The sequence below is a fragment of the Diceros bicornis genome, chromosome X (assembly GCF_020826845.1).
Source record: "Diceros bicornis minor isolate mBicDic1 chromosome X, mDicBic1.mat.cur, whole genome shotgun sequence".
NCBI classification, from domain to species: Eukaryota; Metazoa; Chordata; class Mammalia; order Perissodactyla; family Rhinocerotidae; genus Diceros; species Diceros bicornis.
In genome coordinates, this window is record NC_080781.1 from 67,942,971 (window position 1) to 67,957,157 (window position 14,187).

Consider the following 14,187-nt stretch of genomic DNA (forward strand, 5'->3'; position numbering starts at 1 on the left):
CTCAATTCCCTCATCTGGAAAAAGTTACCATCATGGAAACTCTTACTGTGGGAAAAGACCTTAGAGATCAGCTCGAGACCAAGCCCTCATTTCACAGTTTGAAAACTCTGAGGCCCAGGGAGGGGAAGCAACTTGTCCTATGTGGTCTTCAATATTTACCTTTCCTAAGTCCATGAGGTTGTTTGTGAGGCCAAACGAAATAAAACATTGGAGCCCTTTGACTCCTTTAGAAGAGAGGGGCCATAGAATTATAGGGTGTTATTATTGGCAGCCTTAGTGCCTATGGTCCCTTAACATAACTCTGTCTCCTGAATGAAGACACACCAGTCTGAGTTTTCACTTCCTCAGAACCACTGAACATACAGCTATCTCCCTCAGTTAGCCATCTCAGCAACAAGCCCAGACATCAGCTCTCTGCCCTATCAACCACTGCTGCCCCTCCCATCTCAGGGTGTCCCAGCTGCTTGAGCACTCCTTCTACTTGAGGGTGTGGAAACAGCTAGTCTTCCCAGCAACCTCTTCTGGGACCATTGTGGCCAATCTTACCTTTATACCATATGACAGCCAGCATTTCAGTGCCATATGTAGATGACATGGAGCAGAGAGAAGCTCATTACAAAGGGCCTCCTAGAGGGTTATTGGGAGTGAAGTTCAGAGCCATGTATATCAGAAAAAGGCTGAGGAAGTCCAAAAGGACAGAAGGCAAAATAAAGAGCATACCTAGGATCACACTTCTTCCAGTGCATATTATATCAAAATTGCTTTTCATTTACAAGAGTAATTTGAGGGTACTCTTGTCTAATATATGACCTGGCTGTCTGAGGCAGGCCTCTGGATTCTTCAGTCTAATAAACTGAATTTTCAGAAAATAAAGGAACCCCATTCCTGGTATTAGCTACATCCACTTTAGGCTTCCATTAACCAATGGTACTCAATGCAGGAAGATATCAAAGTCATACATGAGGGTAGAATGGTAGAGGTGAAAATCAAAAGGGAGAGATTAGTCCACCTACCTGCTTTTCAGTACCTTTCAGTGGTTGGCTAGAAGTGACTTGGTCTTGACAAATCATGAATCTTTGGGATCAACAATATCATGACATCATCACCTTATCTAGACAATAAACAAATGAGTCTTTCCATTTATTCAGGTGCTAAATATATGCATGTGTAGCTACCAAAGCATTATTGAAATAGGGCAGAAAACAGTGGCTTATACGAAAAGGGTGAGATCAACGGCAAGGAAGAACTATTCCAGGTTCTCTTCCCAGATCTGCATAGCAGTATCCTGATCCTTTGGCCCCTCTGCTTAAGTCATGACCACTGTCTTCAAAATTAAGTGGTATATTTGGAGGCTTCTTGAGAGACAAAGTGACAAATCTGGATTTTGGTTGCTCCCACTATTATCATCTCCGTATCTCTGAGTAATAGACCAGGCACACTCACCTCTTCCCCACAAATACACATACGGAAGAATCTAGTTGAGCCATGGTCTAGGATTTAACAACCCAATACCTTGGCCTTGGCTTATAAAGCATGCCTATCTCTCTCTTTATAGCCTAACTTTCAAATCGCTTCTTCCTCAGATTGAGTATGTTTTTGTTTAGCTTTAAGTCAAACCATATAAATCTGAAAAACTCACTGTAGCACTGGCACGCTTCCCCTTCCTTTCACCTATTTAGCCAAATGGATTTGACTATATCATTTATGAAACATCTTAACATGTAAAGGGCACAGCTTTGCACAAATAGGATTTGCTATGGGAAAAGGCAATATGACTTATATACCATACATACAACACACATTTAATAGACAATGGGTATATCTCTTCCCTTGCCAAGAGGTACAGTATATAGGCAGTCCATAAAAACAAGCACACAGAGATGTATACACAAACACAGAGAGCCAGTAAGGGAAAACGTTACTGACCTTCCCCAATGGGAGAGTGAGAACACTGAATCTACATTAAGGACACTCCTACAAATCTAAGCAAAGAGAGATTTGAGAAGGCAATAGTTATGCCAGTGCATAAAGAATCTGTGTAACAGGGTCTACTGACTCTCTGGGCCTTGGACAAAAAGTGCCAACAAGTCAACATGGAGCTCTGTGAAGGACAAAGCTCTTTCACAAATGCCCCCAACTTGACTGAGCATGTTGAAGTCTCAAGGATCAGAACACTGGTGCCACCAAGATGTCAAACAAACCCTAGATTCTATAAACCAAATGAATACCCTTTTCATAACCTACTCTTTTCTGTTACTATTTCCTCAATCAGTGGTTACTTCAGTCATGGAGGTAGAGTTTGTTGCTATGAATAAACAATCTAACTTCTCCCCAATGGTGGAGACTTTCCCTTTAACCAAATGGAGGTACAGGAATCTGCAGTGTGTCACTCCACCTCTCTTACCAGGGTTGAGAGGGAGAAACTTGGCTAATACTATGTATGGTATAGTTTCTACCAACTCTACTGGGTCCATACTGTCCAGTTGAGTTGCCTGTACCCATATCTCCCTAGTACTCACAGCACCTCAGGTTTTGGAACCAAACTCCAGCCATAGACCTCAGATCCAATAACTAGGTCCTTGTCTTATTCTACCTGTGCCACAGTATCTAACCCCAAACCTCCATTCTCATAGGATCAAGCTCCCTTCTGTACCCGCTGTCTTCCCAGAACAGTGATAGAAATGTTCTACATATGTGTTGTCCAATAGGGTAGCCACTACCCACATATGGCCATAAAGCACTTGAAATGTGACTGAATTCCAACTTCCACCCAGCAGTAATGAGAAACCCTGCCCTCCAAGTGTCAACAGAGGCTGAATGGAGAACCTGGACTTCTACTTCCACCTGGCAGTAACAAGGAAGCATACTCTCTTCCTCTGCTGGAGCAATGTCAGAGAAAGCTAGCTAAAACAGGTTTAAATAAGATCCAGAGTCTCATAATATACTACAAAAATGTCCAAGTTTCTGTAAAAAATCACTCATCATACCAAGAACCAGAAAGATCTCAAACTTCATGAAAAAAGGTAATCAACAGATGCCAGAGCCAAGATGAGAGAGATGTTAGAATTATCTGAAAAGATTTTAAAGGATCCATGATAAAAATGCTTCAATAATCTTGATCCAGTTTTGGAAGGTTGTATGATTCTAAGAATTTATCCATTTCTTCCAGATTGTCGAATTGGTTGGCATATAGCTTTTCATAGTATTCTCTTATAATCTTTTGTATTTCTGAGGTATCTGTTGTAACCTCTCCTCTTTCATTTCTGATTTTACTTATTTGTGCCTTCTCTCTTTTTTTCTCGGTGAGTCTAGCTAAAGGTTTGTCAATTTTGTTGATCTTTTCAAAGAACCAGCTCTTGGTTTTATTAATTTTTTCTATTGTTTTTTTTTGTCTCTATTTCATTAATTTCTGCTCTGATTTTTATTATTTCTCTTCTTCTACTGATTTTGGGCTTTGTTTGTTCTTCTTTTTCCAGTTCCTTTAGGTGCATTGGTATATATACACAATGGAATACTACTCATCCATAAGAAACGATGAAATCCAGCCATTTGTGACAACGTGGATGGACATTGAGGGTATAATGCAAAGTGAAATAAGTCAGAGGGAGAAGGTCAAATACCGTATGATTTCCTTCATTAAGTAGTAGATAATAACAACAATAAACAAACACATAGGGACAGAGATTGGATTGGTGGTTACCAGAGGGGAAGGGGGGAGGGAGGAGGGTGAAAGGGATAATTCGGTACATATGTGTGGTGATGGGTTGTAATTAGTATTTTGGTGGTGAACATGATGTAATCTATGCAGAAATAGAAGTACAATGATGTACACCTGAAATTTTTACAATGTTATAAACCAATGTTACTGCAATAAACAAAATATTAAAAAAAATGCTTCAATAAGAAATTACACTCTTGAAACAAATGAAAAATAGAAAGTGTCAACAAAGTAATAGAAGATACATGGAAGAACCAAGTGGAAATTTTAGAAACAAAAAAAAAATACAATAACTGAAATTTTAAAAAATCTCAACAGATGGGCTCTACAGCAGAATGGAGAGGACTGAGGAAAGAATCAGCTAACTTGAAGACAGAACAATAGAAATTATCCAATCTGAACAACAGAGAAAAACAGACGGAAAAAAAATGAACAGGGCCTCAGGACTTGTGGGACTAAAAAAAAATATCTAACTTTACTGTCATCAGAGGAGGCCTGGAACAATAGAAAAGAAAGCAGGACAAAAAAAGTATTCAAAGAAATAATGGCTGAAAACTTCTCAAACTTGGCAAAAGACATAAACCTACAGATTTAAGAAGCTGAGAGTATTGTGAACTGGATGAACCCAAAGAAATCCATTCCAAGGCACATCATAGTTAAACTTCTGAAAACTGAAGACATAACAAAAAGATCTTGAAAGCAGTGAGAAAGAAATTATGCCTTACCTAAAGGGGAAAAAACAATTCGAATGACAGCAGATCTCTCATCAGAAAGCATGGAGGTCAGAAGGAAGTGGTACAACCTTTATCAAGCGCTGAAAGAAAAGAACCGTCAACTCAGAATCCTACATCCAGTGAAAATATTCTTCAGGAATGAAGGCGAAATCAAGAAATTCTCAGATTAAGGAAAACTAAGAAAATTGTTTCCAACAAACCTGCACTAAAAGAATAGCTAAAGGAAGTTCTTTAAACAGAAAGAAAATATAAAAAGGAATCTTGAAACCTCAGGAAGGAAGAAAACAACAGAAAGAGTAAAAGTAAGAATAAATACAACTGATTTTGCTTATACTGAGTTTTCTCAATTATGTTTGACAATTGAAGCAAAAATCATAACAGATGTAGTTCTAAATATATAGGAAGAAAATATTTAACATAATGATATTATAAATGAGGGAGGATAAAAGGACTTAAAGAGAGGTAAGGTTTACTAAGACAGGTAAAATGTTGATACTTGCGGACTGTGATAAGTTACGTATAGGCACTCGGGAAAACAGTTTTGTAGTTTCTTAAAAAACTAAACCTACACTTACCATATGACTGAACAATTACACTCCTGGGCATTTTCCCCAGAGAAATGAAAACTTATGTTCACGTAAAAACTTATACACTAACCTGTACAGCTTTATTTGTAATAGCCAAAAACTGGAGACAACCAAAATGTCCCTCAACAGGTAAATGGTTAAACAAACTGTGATACATTCATACCATGGAATACTGTTCAACAGTAAAAAGGAATGTACTGTTTATACACAAAACAACTTGGATGGATCTTAAAGGCAGTATGCTGAGTAAAAAGAGCCAACGTGTAAAGGTCACATATTCTATGACTCCATTTATATAACATTTTTGAAATGACAAAACTATACATTTAGAAAAAAAGATTAGTGATTGCCAGGGGTTAGAGACAGTGGGGGTGAGGGAGGTGAGTGTGACTATAAAGACAATAAAAGGGTAGCACAAGAGAGATCTTTTGTGGTGATTGAATAGTACTTTATCTTGATTGTGGTGGTGGTCACACAAGTCTACACATGCAATAAAATGACATAGAACTAAACACACTCATTGTTCCAATGTCAAGTTTATGGTTTTGATCTTATACTATAGTTACATAAGATGTAACTATTGGGGGAACTGGGTGAAGGGTACATAGGACCTCTCTGTACAACTTCCCTTGCAACTTCCTGTGAATCTATAATTATTTCAAAAGAAAAAGAAATTAAATCACTGCGGTAGGCAGAGTAATGACACTCCGAAGTAGTCCATGTCCTACTCTTAGAACCTGTGAATATGTTAGGTTATACGGCACAAGGGGAATTAAGGTTGCAGATGGAATTAAGTTTGCAAATAAACTAACTTTAAGATGGGGAGATTATCCTCTATCCGGGTAGATCCAATGTAATTACAGGGGTCTTTAAAAGTGGAAGAGGAAGGCAGAGAAGTGAGAGTCAAATAAGATGTGACAATAAAAGCATGATTGAAGTGATGTGATATAAGGAATCAATTGACCATTGCTGACTTTGAGGATGGGGGGCACCAGCCAAGAAATGTGGGCAGACTTTAGAAGCTGAAAAAATCAAAGAAATGGAATCTCTCCTAGAGCCTCCAGAAAGGAATGCAGCCCTGCCCACACTTTGATTTTAGCCCATTGAGGCCTATTTCAGATTCCTGACCTCTAGAACTGTAGGATAATACATTTCTTGTTTTAAACCACTAAGTTTTTGGTAATTTGTTACAGCAGCCATAGAAAACTAATACAATCACCAACTAGGGGTTAAAAACTAACCCACTCAAAGATGGACAACTGGATTTTTGCAGAGTACATTCAATTCAATAGTCAGAAGTCAATAACTCCGTACTATAATCTTAAGCCAATGGTCAACACATCACGGCTAATGCTATTTGCAATTCCACATCACCAATAATAGCAATGATAGAAATCTCGACTCAGAATTGCAAGAAACAGAAACATGTTACTCCCTATTAAATGAGGCCTGTTAAGCCAACGCAGAAATAAGAACTGAAGCATTTGTGCCATGGAGGCCAGAAATTTTGTCTCAACTTAGCTAGAGATACCTGTTTGCCAAGGAATTTCCTGCTGTGTTAGGAAAACAGGGCGTCTATACTTATTTTCTAACAGGGAGAATATAGAAATAATAGAAAGATGCATCAAATTAGAAAAAAAAAAGTGAATTAATACAAACGGTAAAAAGACCCAGACAGGAACAAAGCAAATTTCCTATAAGACAGGAGAATCTGTTTTATTCTTTTCTCTGTCCTTAATATCCCAGTGCTTAGCACATAGTAGATGCTCAATAAATATTTGCTGAATTGAATTAGGGATGATCTTTAACGGATCTTTCCAGATTTAGGATTCAATTAGCCCTCATACTCTGCCATACTCCAAACTGCTAAGACAAGAAGCAAAGAGACAGGCAATAAACATTTATTCATGGACAGGAATACCACTTATTCCTACCACCCCAACTGCAAGGCACAGATGTGGCATATTTTTGTGTTTGCAGATCTTAAGGAGCTCTGTCTTTAATATATGATATTAGAGCTCCAAGGTGGATAATACTCCAAAAGACCCATGGGTCCCAAGGGTCCTCATGAAGAGATCTGGACACCACCTCCCTCTTGGATTCCACCACCATACCTAACAATAGGTGCTAGCAAGAGTTCCCTATTTTTGTCAAGGTCATTGGCTAAGAGAAATATATATATATATAGAGAGAGAGAGAGACAGATGAAAGAGAGATGGGAACAGGCAAGCACGAGTGAGCTTTTATGGAATATATTTTATATATTAATAATGAACTTGTGGAGAGCGAGCGCTGAACGGACATTTTTAAGAATCTGCAAGTTGACAAGTCAAGGGTTTGGGAAACTAACCTTGACCTGTTTTGGGTGAGAATAGTAATGTCAACGTGACTGTTAAGTGACTCTTTTTCATAATAAAAGATGCCTATGAAGGCGAATCAGAAAAAGGCTAACAGTAGTTGAGAGCTGTGCACTCTAAGTATACTAATAACAGACTTTCTTGAGAGAATCATTTTCATGGCTTCCGTTTCAAGCTACCGTGACCATGATAGCCATGCAACAGGAATTCTCGTAACAACTGGGCAAAGGCTAGTGCAGAGGTTTTTAACTCACAATACATGGTTGGACTTCCTGAAAATGTATGCAAGTGTCATATATGTAAATGTGCACTTTTCTGAAGAGAGTATCCTTGGCATTCATCAAATTTTCACAGGGCTTCATGCCAAAAAATAAGTTAGAAACCACTAAGCTAGATGGTGATGGCCCATTTTTTCTACTCCCCTACTTAGTAAAGCACGTCTTCAGAATGTGTTTCAGTTATTTAGTAACTAAAGAGACAGCAGGTCTCTGTTAAAGCGAGTTGCTGAGACCTGGTCTCTGGGTTAATAAATCACATGCATGCATGGAATAACATGGCAAATATTGAGAAGGAGGGCAGAAAGAATTTAGTAGCACCACAAAATTTATATTATTGCAACAGGCAGGAAAGAAAAGATCACTATTGACATTTTGATTCAAACAAATGAATTTACACGTGGATTTCACTTTTTGGGTGAGCCCCCGCCACTCCACTAGGTTCTGGACAATCTCCAAACCTCTAGACATCAGCTGATAGGTATGTGTTCAGGAAATGTGGACTCATTTTGACATTGGCCTAAGTAAAGCTCAATTACAAAGGAGAAGGTTGAAAACATTTGCAAAAGCAACTCTAAATAGCTCCACATTTTCTTCTTGTCTGCATTATTTCTTTTTCCACAGCAGGCCAGATTTGGCCTGTGGGCCACAGTTTCTTTTGACCCTTGCCCTAGATCAATGAAAGCCAATCACCGATACTTAGGACTGAAAGGCAGTTTAAAAGGCTATCTTGGGGCTGGCCAGGTGGCATAGGGGTTAAGTGCAGGCGCTCCGCTGCTGGCGACCCGGGTTCGGATCCAGGGCGTGCACCAATCCACCGCTTGCCAGGCCATGCTGTGGCGGCCTCCCATATAAAGTGGAGGAAGATGGGCACAGATGTTAGCTCAGGGCCAGTCTTTCTCAGCAAAAAAAAAAAAGAGGACGATTGGCATGGATGTTAGCTCAGGGCTGATCTTCCTCACAAAAATAAATAAATAAATAAAAGGTTATCTTGTCCGTTACAGAAAAGACAAATGGAAATATATGTAATATAAATATATATATTTATATTTTATTTATATATTTGGCAAGACAACATGCAAACTATTCTGGATGGAGTGTTACCTGTGCAGTTCTCAAAACATATTCTAAAAAGAAGAATTCACACTTCCATTGGTACCACTGTCTTTTTGTCTTACAACGACCATGGTCAGGATGATCTTTCTAAACCTAAATGCCTCCTGATATGCTTAAGTTTATTATCTATTACCAGTTTTTCATGAAAGTAAGAACAACCACTCTCCAGCATGCAGATAGCACCTCTTTGTGTGTGTGTGTGCATGTATGTGTGTGTGTGTATGCACGTGCATACACACACATTTTGGAGGGATGTCTTTGGGCCCAACAATCCACTTCCATCAAGCCCAAAGCCTGAATCATTTCTGGGATCTTAACCTCCAGAAAGATTTCTTAGCTAAGAAAATAATATGCCAAGCCAGTTAAGGGACTATGACATCTTCAAAGCTCATTATCCCCCCAAGTTTTACAAATATAACTATCTCCCCAAATTAAGAAGCACAGTTTGATTTAAACGTGGCTTATAGTTAGGGTGACCATAGAATTTTTTGTCTAAACTGGGACACTTTTGAGGATGAAATAAGTATGCTGGGACAACAGGTATAAACCACAACATCTGGCCACCTTACTTATAGTCCTCCAAAGGGTAGTGCTTTAACTTCCCCCAAACAAAATGAATCTCTATGCCTGTTCTCTGTGAAGGATGGCTTGGCTCTACTCTAACAGTCAGTCCCACAGTATAATCCTGGTCTCTAACCTCTAAATCTCCTCAGGTTAAATATTAGGAGCAGCTTCTTGCGGAGGCTAGTTGTGTAATACTTGAAACAGGCTACTGAGGAAGAGAGGTGCAACTTTTTAAATGGGGTTTGGGGGTTTGAGAAAATAGATAATTTTTTATATCAAAATCATCTTACTGCGAATGGATATGATGACCTAGTCTAAAGTGCCATTTAGAAAAATAGAATTTATGTGCATAGTAGCTGGTCCTGAAGACTTCAGTCCCTTTTCTACCAGAAAACAAGGGAGGGAAAGACATCAGGTGATAGTGCTTATCTACAGAAAAAGAGATCAAAAAGAGTACATTCCCTAATGGAGGCCTGCAAATCACTGTGGGCAATGAGGGTCTGGAGGGAAGAGAGACAAAGAAGGTCCTCACTCCTTACCTGTATAGCTGGCCCAGAAAAGGCTTTACCATCACTAAAAGGCAGCTTCCCCCCACCCTCCACTCTCCTGGCTAATCCCACCCCAGACCAGATTTCCCCAAGGTTGTGATGTATTTACTGTTGCACAAGGCCAGTGTTGTTTGAGAAGAGAGGAATGTTCACTTCTGCCTAAAATGAAATTTTCTGGGCGAGAGAAAAGGTCTGAAGTTAAAGGTAGCCCCAAGGAATGTGGTCTTGTCCAGTGCACTTTGTTTTGTTTCCAAGCAGCCCTGGAGAAGTGGCAAGAAAAGCCCAACAAGTCCTTTGTTTCTAACTCTATGTCCTTGGGTTTGAAAAGGTGCTTTCTGGTGGAGAAACTGTCAATTAGGAAGCTAGCTGATGGACAACTTTTCAGAGGTAAAAGGGAAAAAAATAAAGAAAAAAATTAAAATGTCCAAACCTGAAATCTTTAAGATGGTTAAAGCAGGGAAGCCAGATGCCCTACTCCTTAGCATATCATTTCTCTTCCCTAACATCCACTTTGGCCCTTATCTCCTTTTTCTTACTGCAAGCTGGAACATGTATGTGCCACCAGATAAATAAGTTTAAGGATAATGTAACAGAGTCAAAGGCCAATTAGAATCTTCTTTTCTCTCCTTACTAAGGGATTTGGAGGAAAAAAAAAAGTATTTACTAGAACTGGGCTTAGGAACAGAGAACTGCAATCAATACTTCTTTGGTTAGGTTAGTCCCTCTCCTAAGCAAGTCCTTCCATGAGACAAGGACCTCCAGAGTGACTGTGTCAGAAATCCATGAGCACATCTTTGAGTGTTTAAAATCTGGCACTTATCACTTTTCTCATCTCTCTTCTCCCATCTCCCAAACACAGGCAACAGCACCACATCTTTAGTTCTCTCTGCTCACTGGGTGGTTTACAGGTAATCAGAAAATTGTGGAAAAAAGAAAGATAAGAGAGACAGACTGAGTAAAACAGAAAGTGGCACAAGTTCTGCACTTGTGTTACTTTGACAACGGGGTGTTATAGATTTGCTTGTGTATGCGTGTGTGTGTGTGTTTTAGAAAGCACTGATGCATCGAAGATTTGTTCACTGAACATGTTGATTTATTTATTTATTTTTTTAACAAACTTGACATATGTCAAATTCTATCACGTGCTTACATAATTGTTACCCATTTATCAGAGCTGTTATTTAGCCAAATATTTGTTTTAAAAGTATTTTCCTTTAAATGACTTTCTCTAGTCCACTGTACAATCAATCCATGGTTCATTTTAATTATGTTATGTTATAACAACAGCTATTTGGTGGAGGTATCTGAGATCTAATCTTCCCAGGGCCATTTCATCTTTACCCAAAATCTATTCCTTTTTTTCCTAGTAATAAATTTCTGGTTAAAATCGTATCATAGGGAAAATTTTAAAAATATGTACAATGTTATGGTATTTTACACTCTTGATTTCCAAAAAAAGCAGTTTCTCAACATACTGTTAAAATCACAGATCTAAATACTGTTAACCTAAAAAACTGACTATAAGGACAAAATGATACGATTGTGTATGTGTGTGTGTGAATATGTGTCTGTGGGGTGTAGAAGGGTGGTTGGGACAGCTAGGGGAGGGCTAGGTGGATAATTAGAACAAGAGAAAGTAAACGGAGTCCAGTATCAAGTCTTAAATTTTGTTGAATCATCCTACTCCATCTGAACACGTGCACACAAAATTATATTTTTTCAACTCAAATGCATGCAATCTATCTAGGTTCTGTGGGAGGAAAATATTGGAAGGTATTTCCAAGAAACAAAAATGTCTAATCGCTAGCTGCCATGGCTGGTTTGAGTTCCTCTATTGTAAATATGCCCTTTGCAAAAGCAAGAGGCTCATTTTGACCTCCCAAGTCAAGGAGAATGAGGACTAGGAAAGATGTGGTGGGGGGGAGAGGAAGGGAAATCCCACCACCACACGAGTAAATCTTTGACCCAGTAAGCAAATACGTTTTTGTTGTTACTGCTGGGTAAAATGCACAAGTCTTCCAGAAATTAGACACTGTAATAAAAATGTACTAGCCCAAATTTAAATTGCTCACTAGACAGATGGTTAATTATATTCACAGCCACATATTTCACTGGGATAGAGTTGCAGACACTCAGCCAGTTTTATTTGATTAGCCGCTTTCCCTGTTAATATGTAAAATGACAGTTACTTAGGGATTTTTTTGTTCTCTTCTAAAAATATATTTTAAATAAGTGTAAATTCTCCTCAGCCATGAGAACGTCATTGCTGTAAATAAAACATTTGGTCATATGTTACCCTATGGTAAAAGATGTAAGGAAGATTCATCCCCCGAAACCCAAATGGTCTCTATAGTTCAGAGCAGACCATTGGAGCACCTTTTCTCACCAAACAAAATATCTCAGGAACTATCAGCACACTCTGCTCCTCCACCAAAAGCAACTGAGGAGATATTCAAATCCCAGGTTCAAGTGCTTCAGGTGCTTTTTAAAAACAGCCTGGCAGCCCCACACACAAATCACGTCTTTTCAGATAACAGTCTACAAAATGGAACGTTAGGAAAAGGACACATAGCTAAGTATACTGCTGTGCACAGAATTCAACAAAATGCTGGGGCCAAAACCCAGAAGCAAAATATGAAACCTATTTATTCCAAAATACAACCAGAAGCTCGACAAAAATCAAGTGTGCTGGCGTCAAAATTGACAAAAATGTCAATTTTTTTTTTTTTAACTTTGGAAAAGAAAACCTTGCGCTGGTGATTCGGTCCTTCAAGAATCAGACAGACAGAAGCAGTCATGCTGAAACCACTGGATTCCTCAGCAGAACGGCGCCAACTCAGCGGCGCGTTTTCCACACTTTCCCGGAGCCGGGCCCCGCTCCCCGCGCCAGCTCACTGCCTCCCCGCTCCACCGGGTGTGCGAGACACAAGCAGACGTGTGCTGCGGGGCGCGGCAGAGTGAAGCGCCAGAAACCACGCAGAAAAACATCAATTCGACTGCCACTGAGGGCGGGAAGGGGCCGCGAGCCAATTTCCGCAAAGGTGACAAGCTGGGCGAGGCTCGATAGGGCTTCCAACTTATACCCGACCGTGGTCCCGGTCGGGTGGCGTGTGCTCTGGGGAGCTCTGCGGTGCGCAGGGCAGCTCTGCGCGCGCGGGAGGCGCCGGCGACGGCGCTTCACACCTTTGCCGCTTTGGCCCTGGCGCCCGGTGGTGGTCGCAGCGTGGGTTTCCCGCTCGCGCCGAAGCGTGCGGTGTCCATGCCCATTCTCCGGTCAGGATCTCCCGGGGCACCAGCCCGAAAGGAGGCGGCACTCTGCTGGTTCCCGCTGCCCGGCTGTGTGCGTGTGAGCGCGGCGGCCCCGGCCCGCTCGCTTCCCCTCCCCCCGGCGCGAGCACAGAGGCCTTTCCTAGATTGCGGTGCCTGTCAGGGCTAGTCGGAATCTCTCGCCCTCGCGGCCTCGCTTCCTCGTACACAGACACACACACGCACGCCATTCTCACATAGACGTCCTCCCTTCCGTTTTCCCTTCCTCCTCTTCTTGCTTGGCTTCCCCCAATTCGTTCCAGTCTCTGCTGCCACCACCCCAGCAAGCCGGGGAGCCGGCGAGAAGGCCAAGGGGCTGGATGGCGGCGCTTGTACTCACCTCACAGGCCGACTCTCGAGGCGCACGTCGCTGGCGGGCTCAGGCAGCGGGCGCTGGAGCTAGCGCGGCCGCAGTCAATGTTGGGCTGCCGCCGTCGCCGCTGCTGCTCGAGCTGCCGCCGCCGCCACCGCCGCCGCCGCCGCCGCCGCCGCCGCCGCCGCCGCTACTGCTGCCGCCGCCGCCGCCGCCTCTGCCTTAGCTCCATGCGCTGGGCCCGCCAGGTGGACGCGCCTCTCTCCCTCAGGCGCTGCCGCCGCCGCCGCCTTGCTAGATGGAGTCGGAGCTGTGGGGCTCTGGCCGTAAAACTCAGCGCCTCAGTGGCTGCCGGCTGCTCCCGGGGTCCGCGCTTCGCGTGCACCACCGCTCGCTCGGGCCAGGGCTACCTCACCAGCGGGCTGCGCTCGCGGCGCTGAAGCCCGCTCAGTGCGGTGGCTGCAGTCGTCCGCGGGAGGGAGAGAGAAGGAGGGCGGCTGCTACTGTCGCTATCGCTGTTAAAGCTATTGCTAAATGCTGCTACTGCTACTGCTGTGACGGCGGCGGCGGCGGCGGCTGCTGCTGCTGCTGCTGATGCTACTGGTTTTCCTTCCCGGGTTCTCCCCCTGCTTCGTTTCCCCCTCCTCCCTCCCCTTCTCCTCCTCCTCC

General features: G+C 41.9%; 1 protein-coding gene across 1 annotated transcript in view; it reads right to left on the minus strand.

Moving 5' to 3' along the window:
- Nucleotides 1-13,606, minus strand: part of NEXMIF (neurite extension and migration factor) — a 147,958-nt gene extending 134,352 nt beyond the window's left edge. Inside the window, exon 1 of the mRNA XM_058536205.1 lies at nucleotides 13,546-13,606. The gene's annotated coding sequence lies outside the window, so the exon portion shown is untranslated. The remainder of the gene's footprint in view (nucleotides 1-13,545) is intronic.
- Nucleotides 13,607-14,187: the final 581 nt, after the last annotated feature.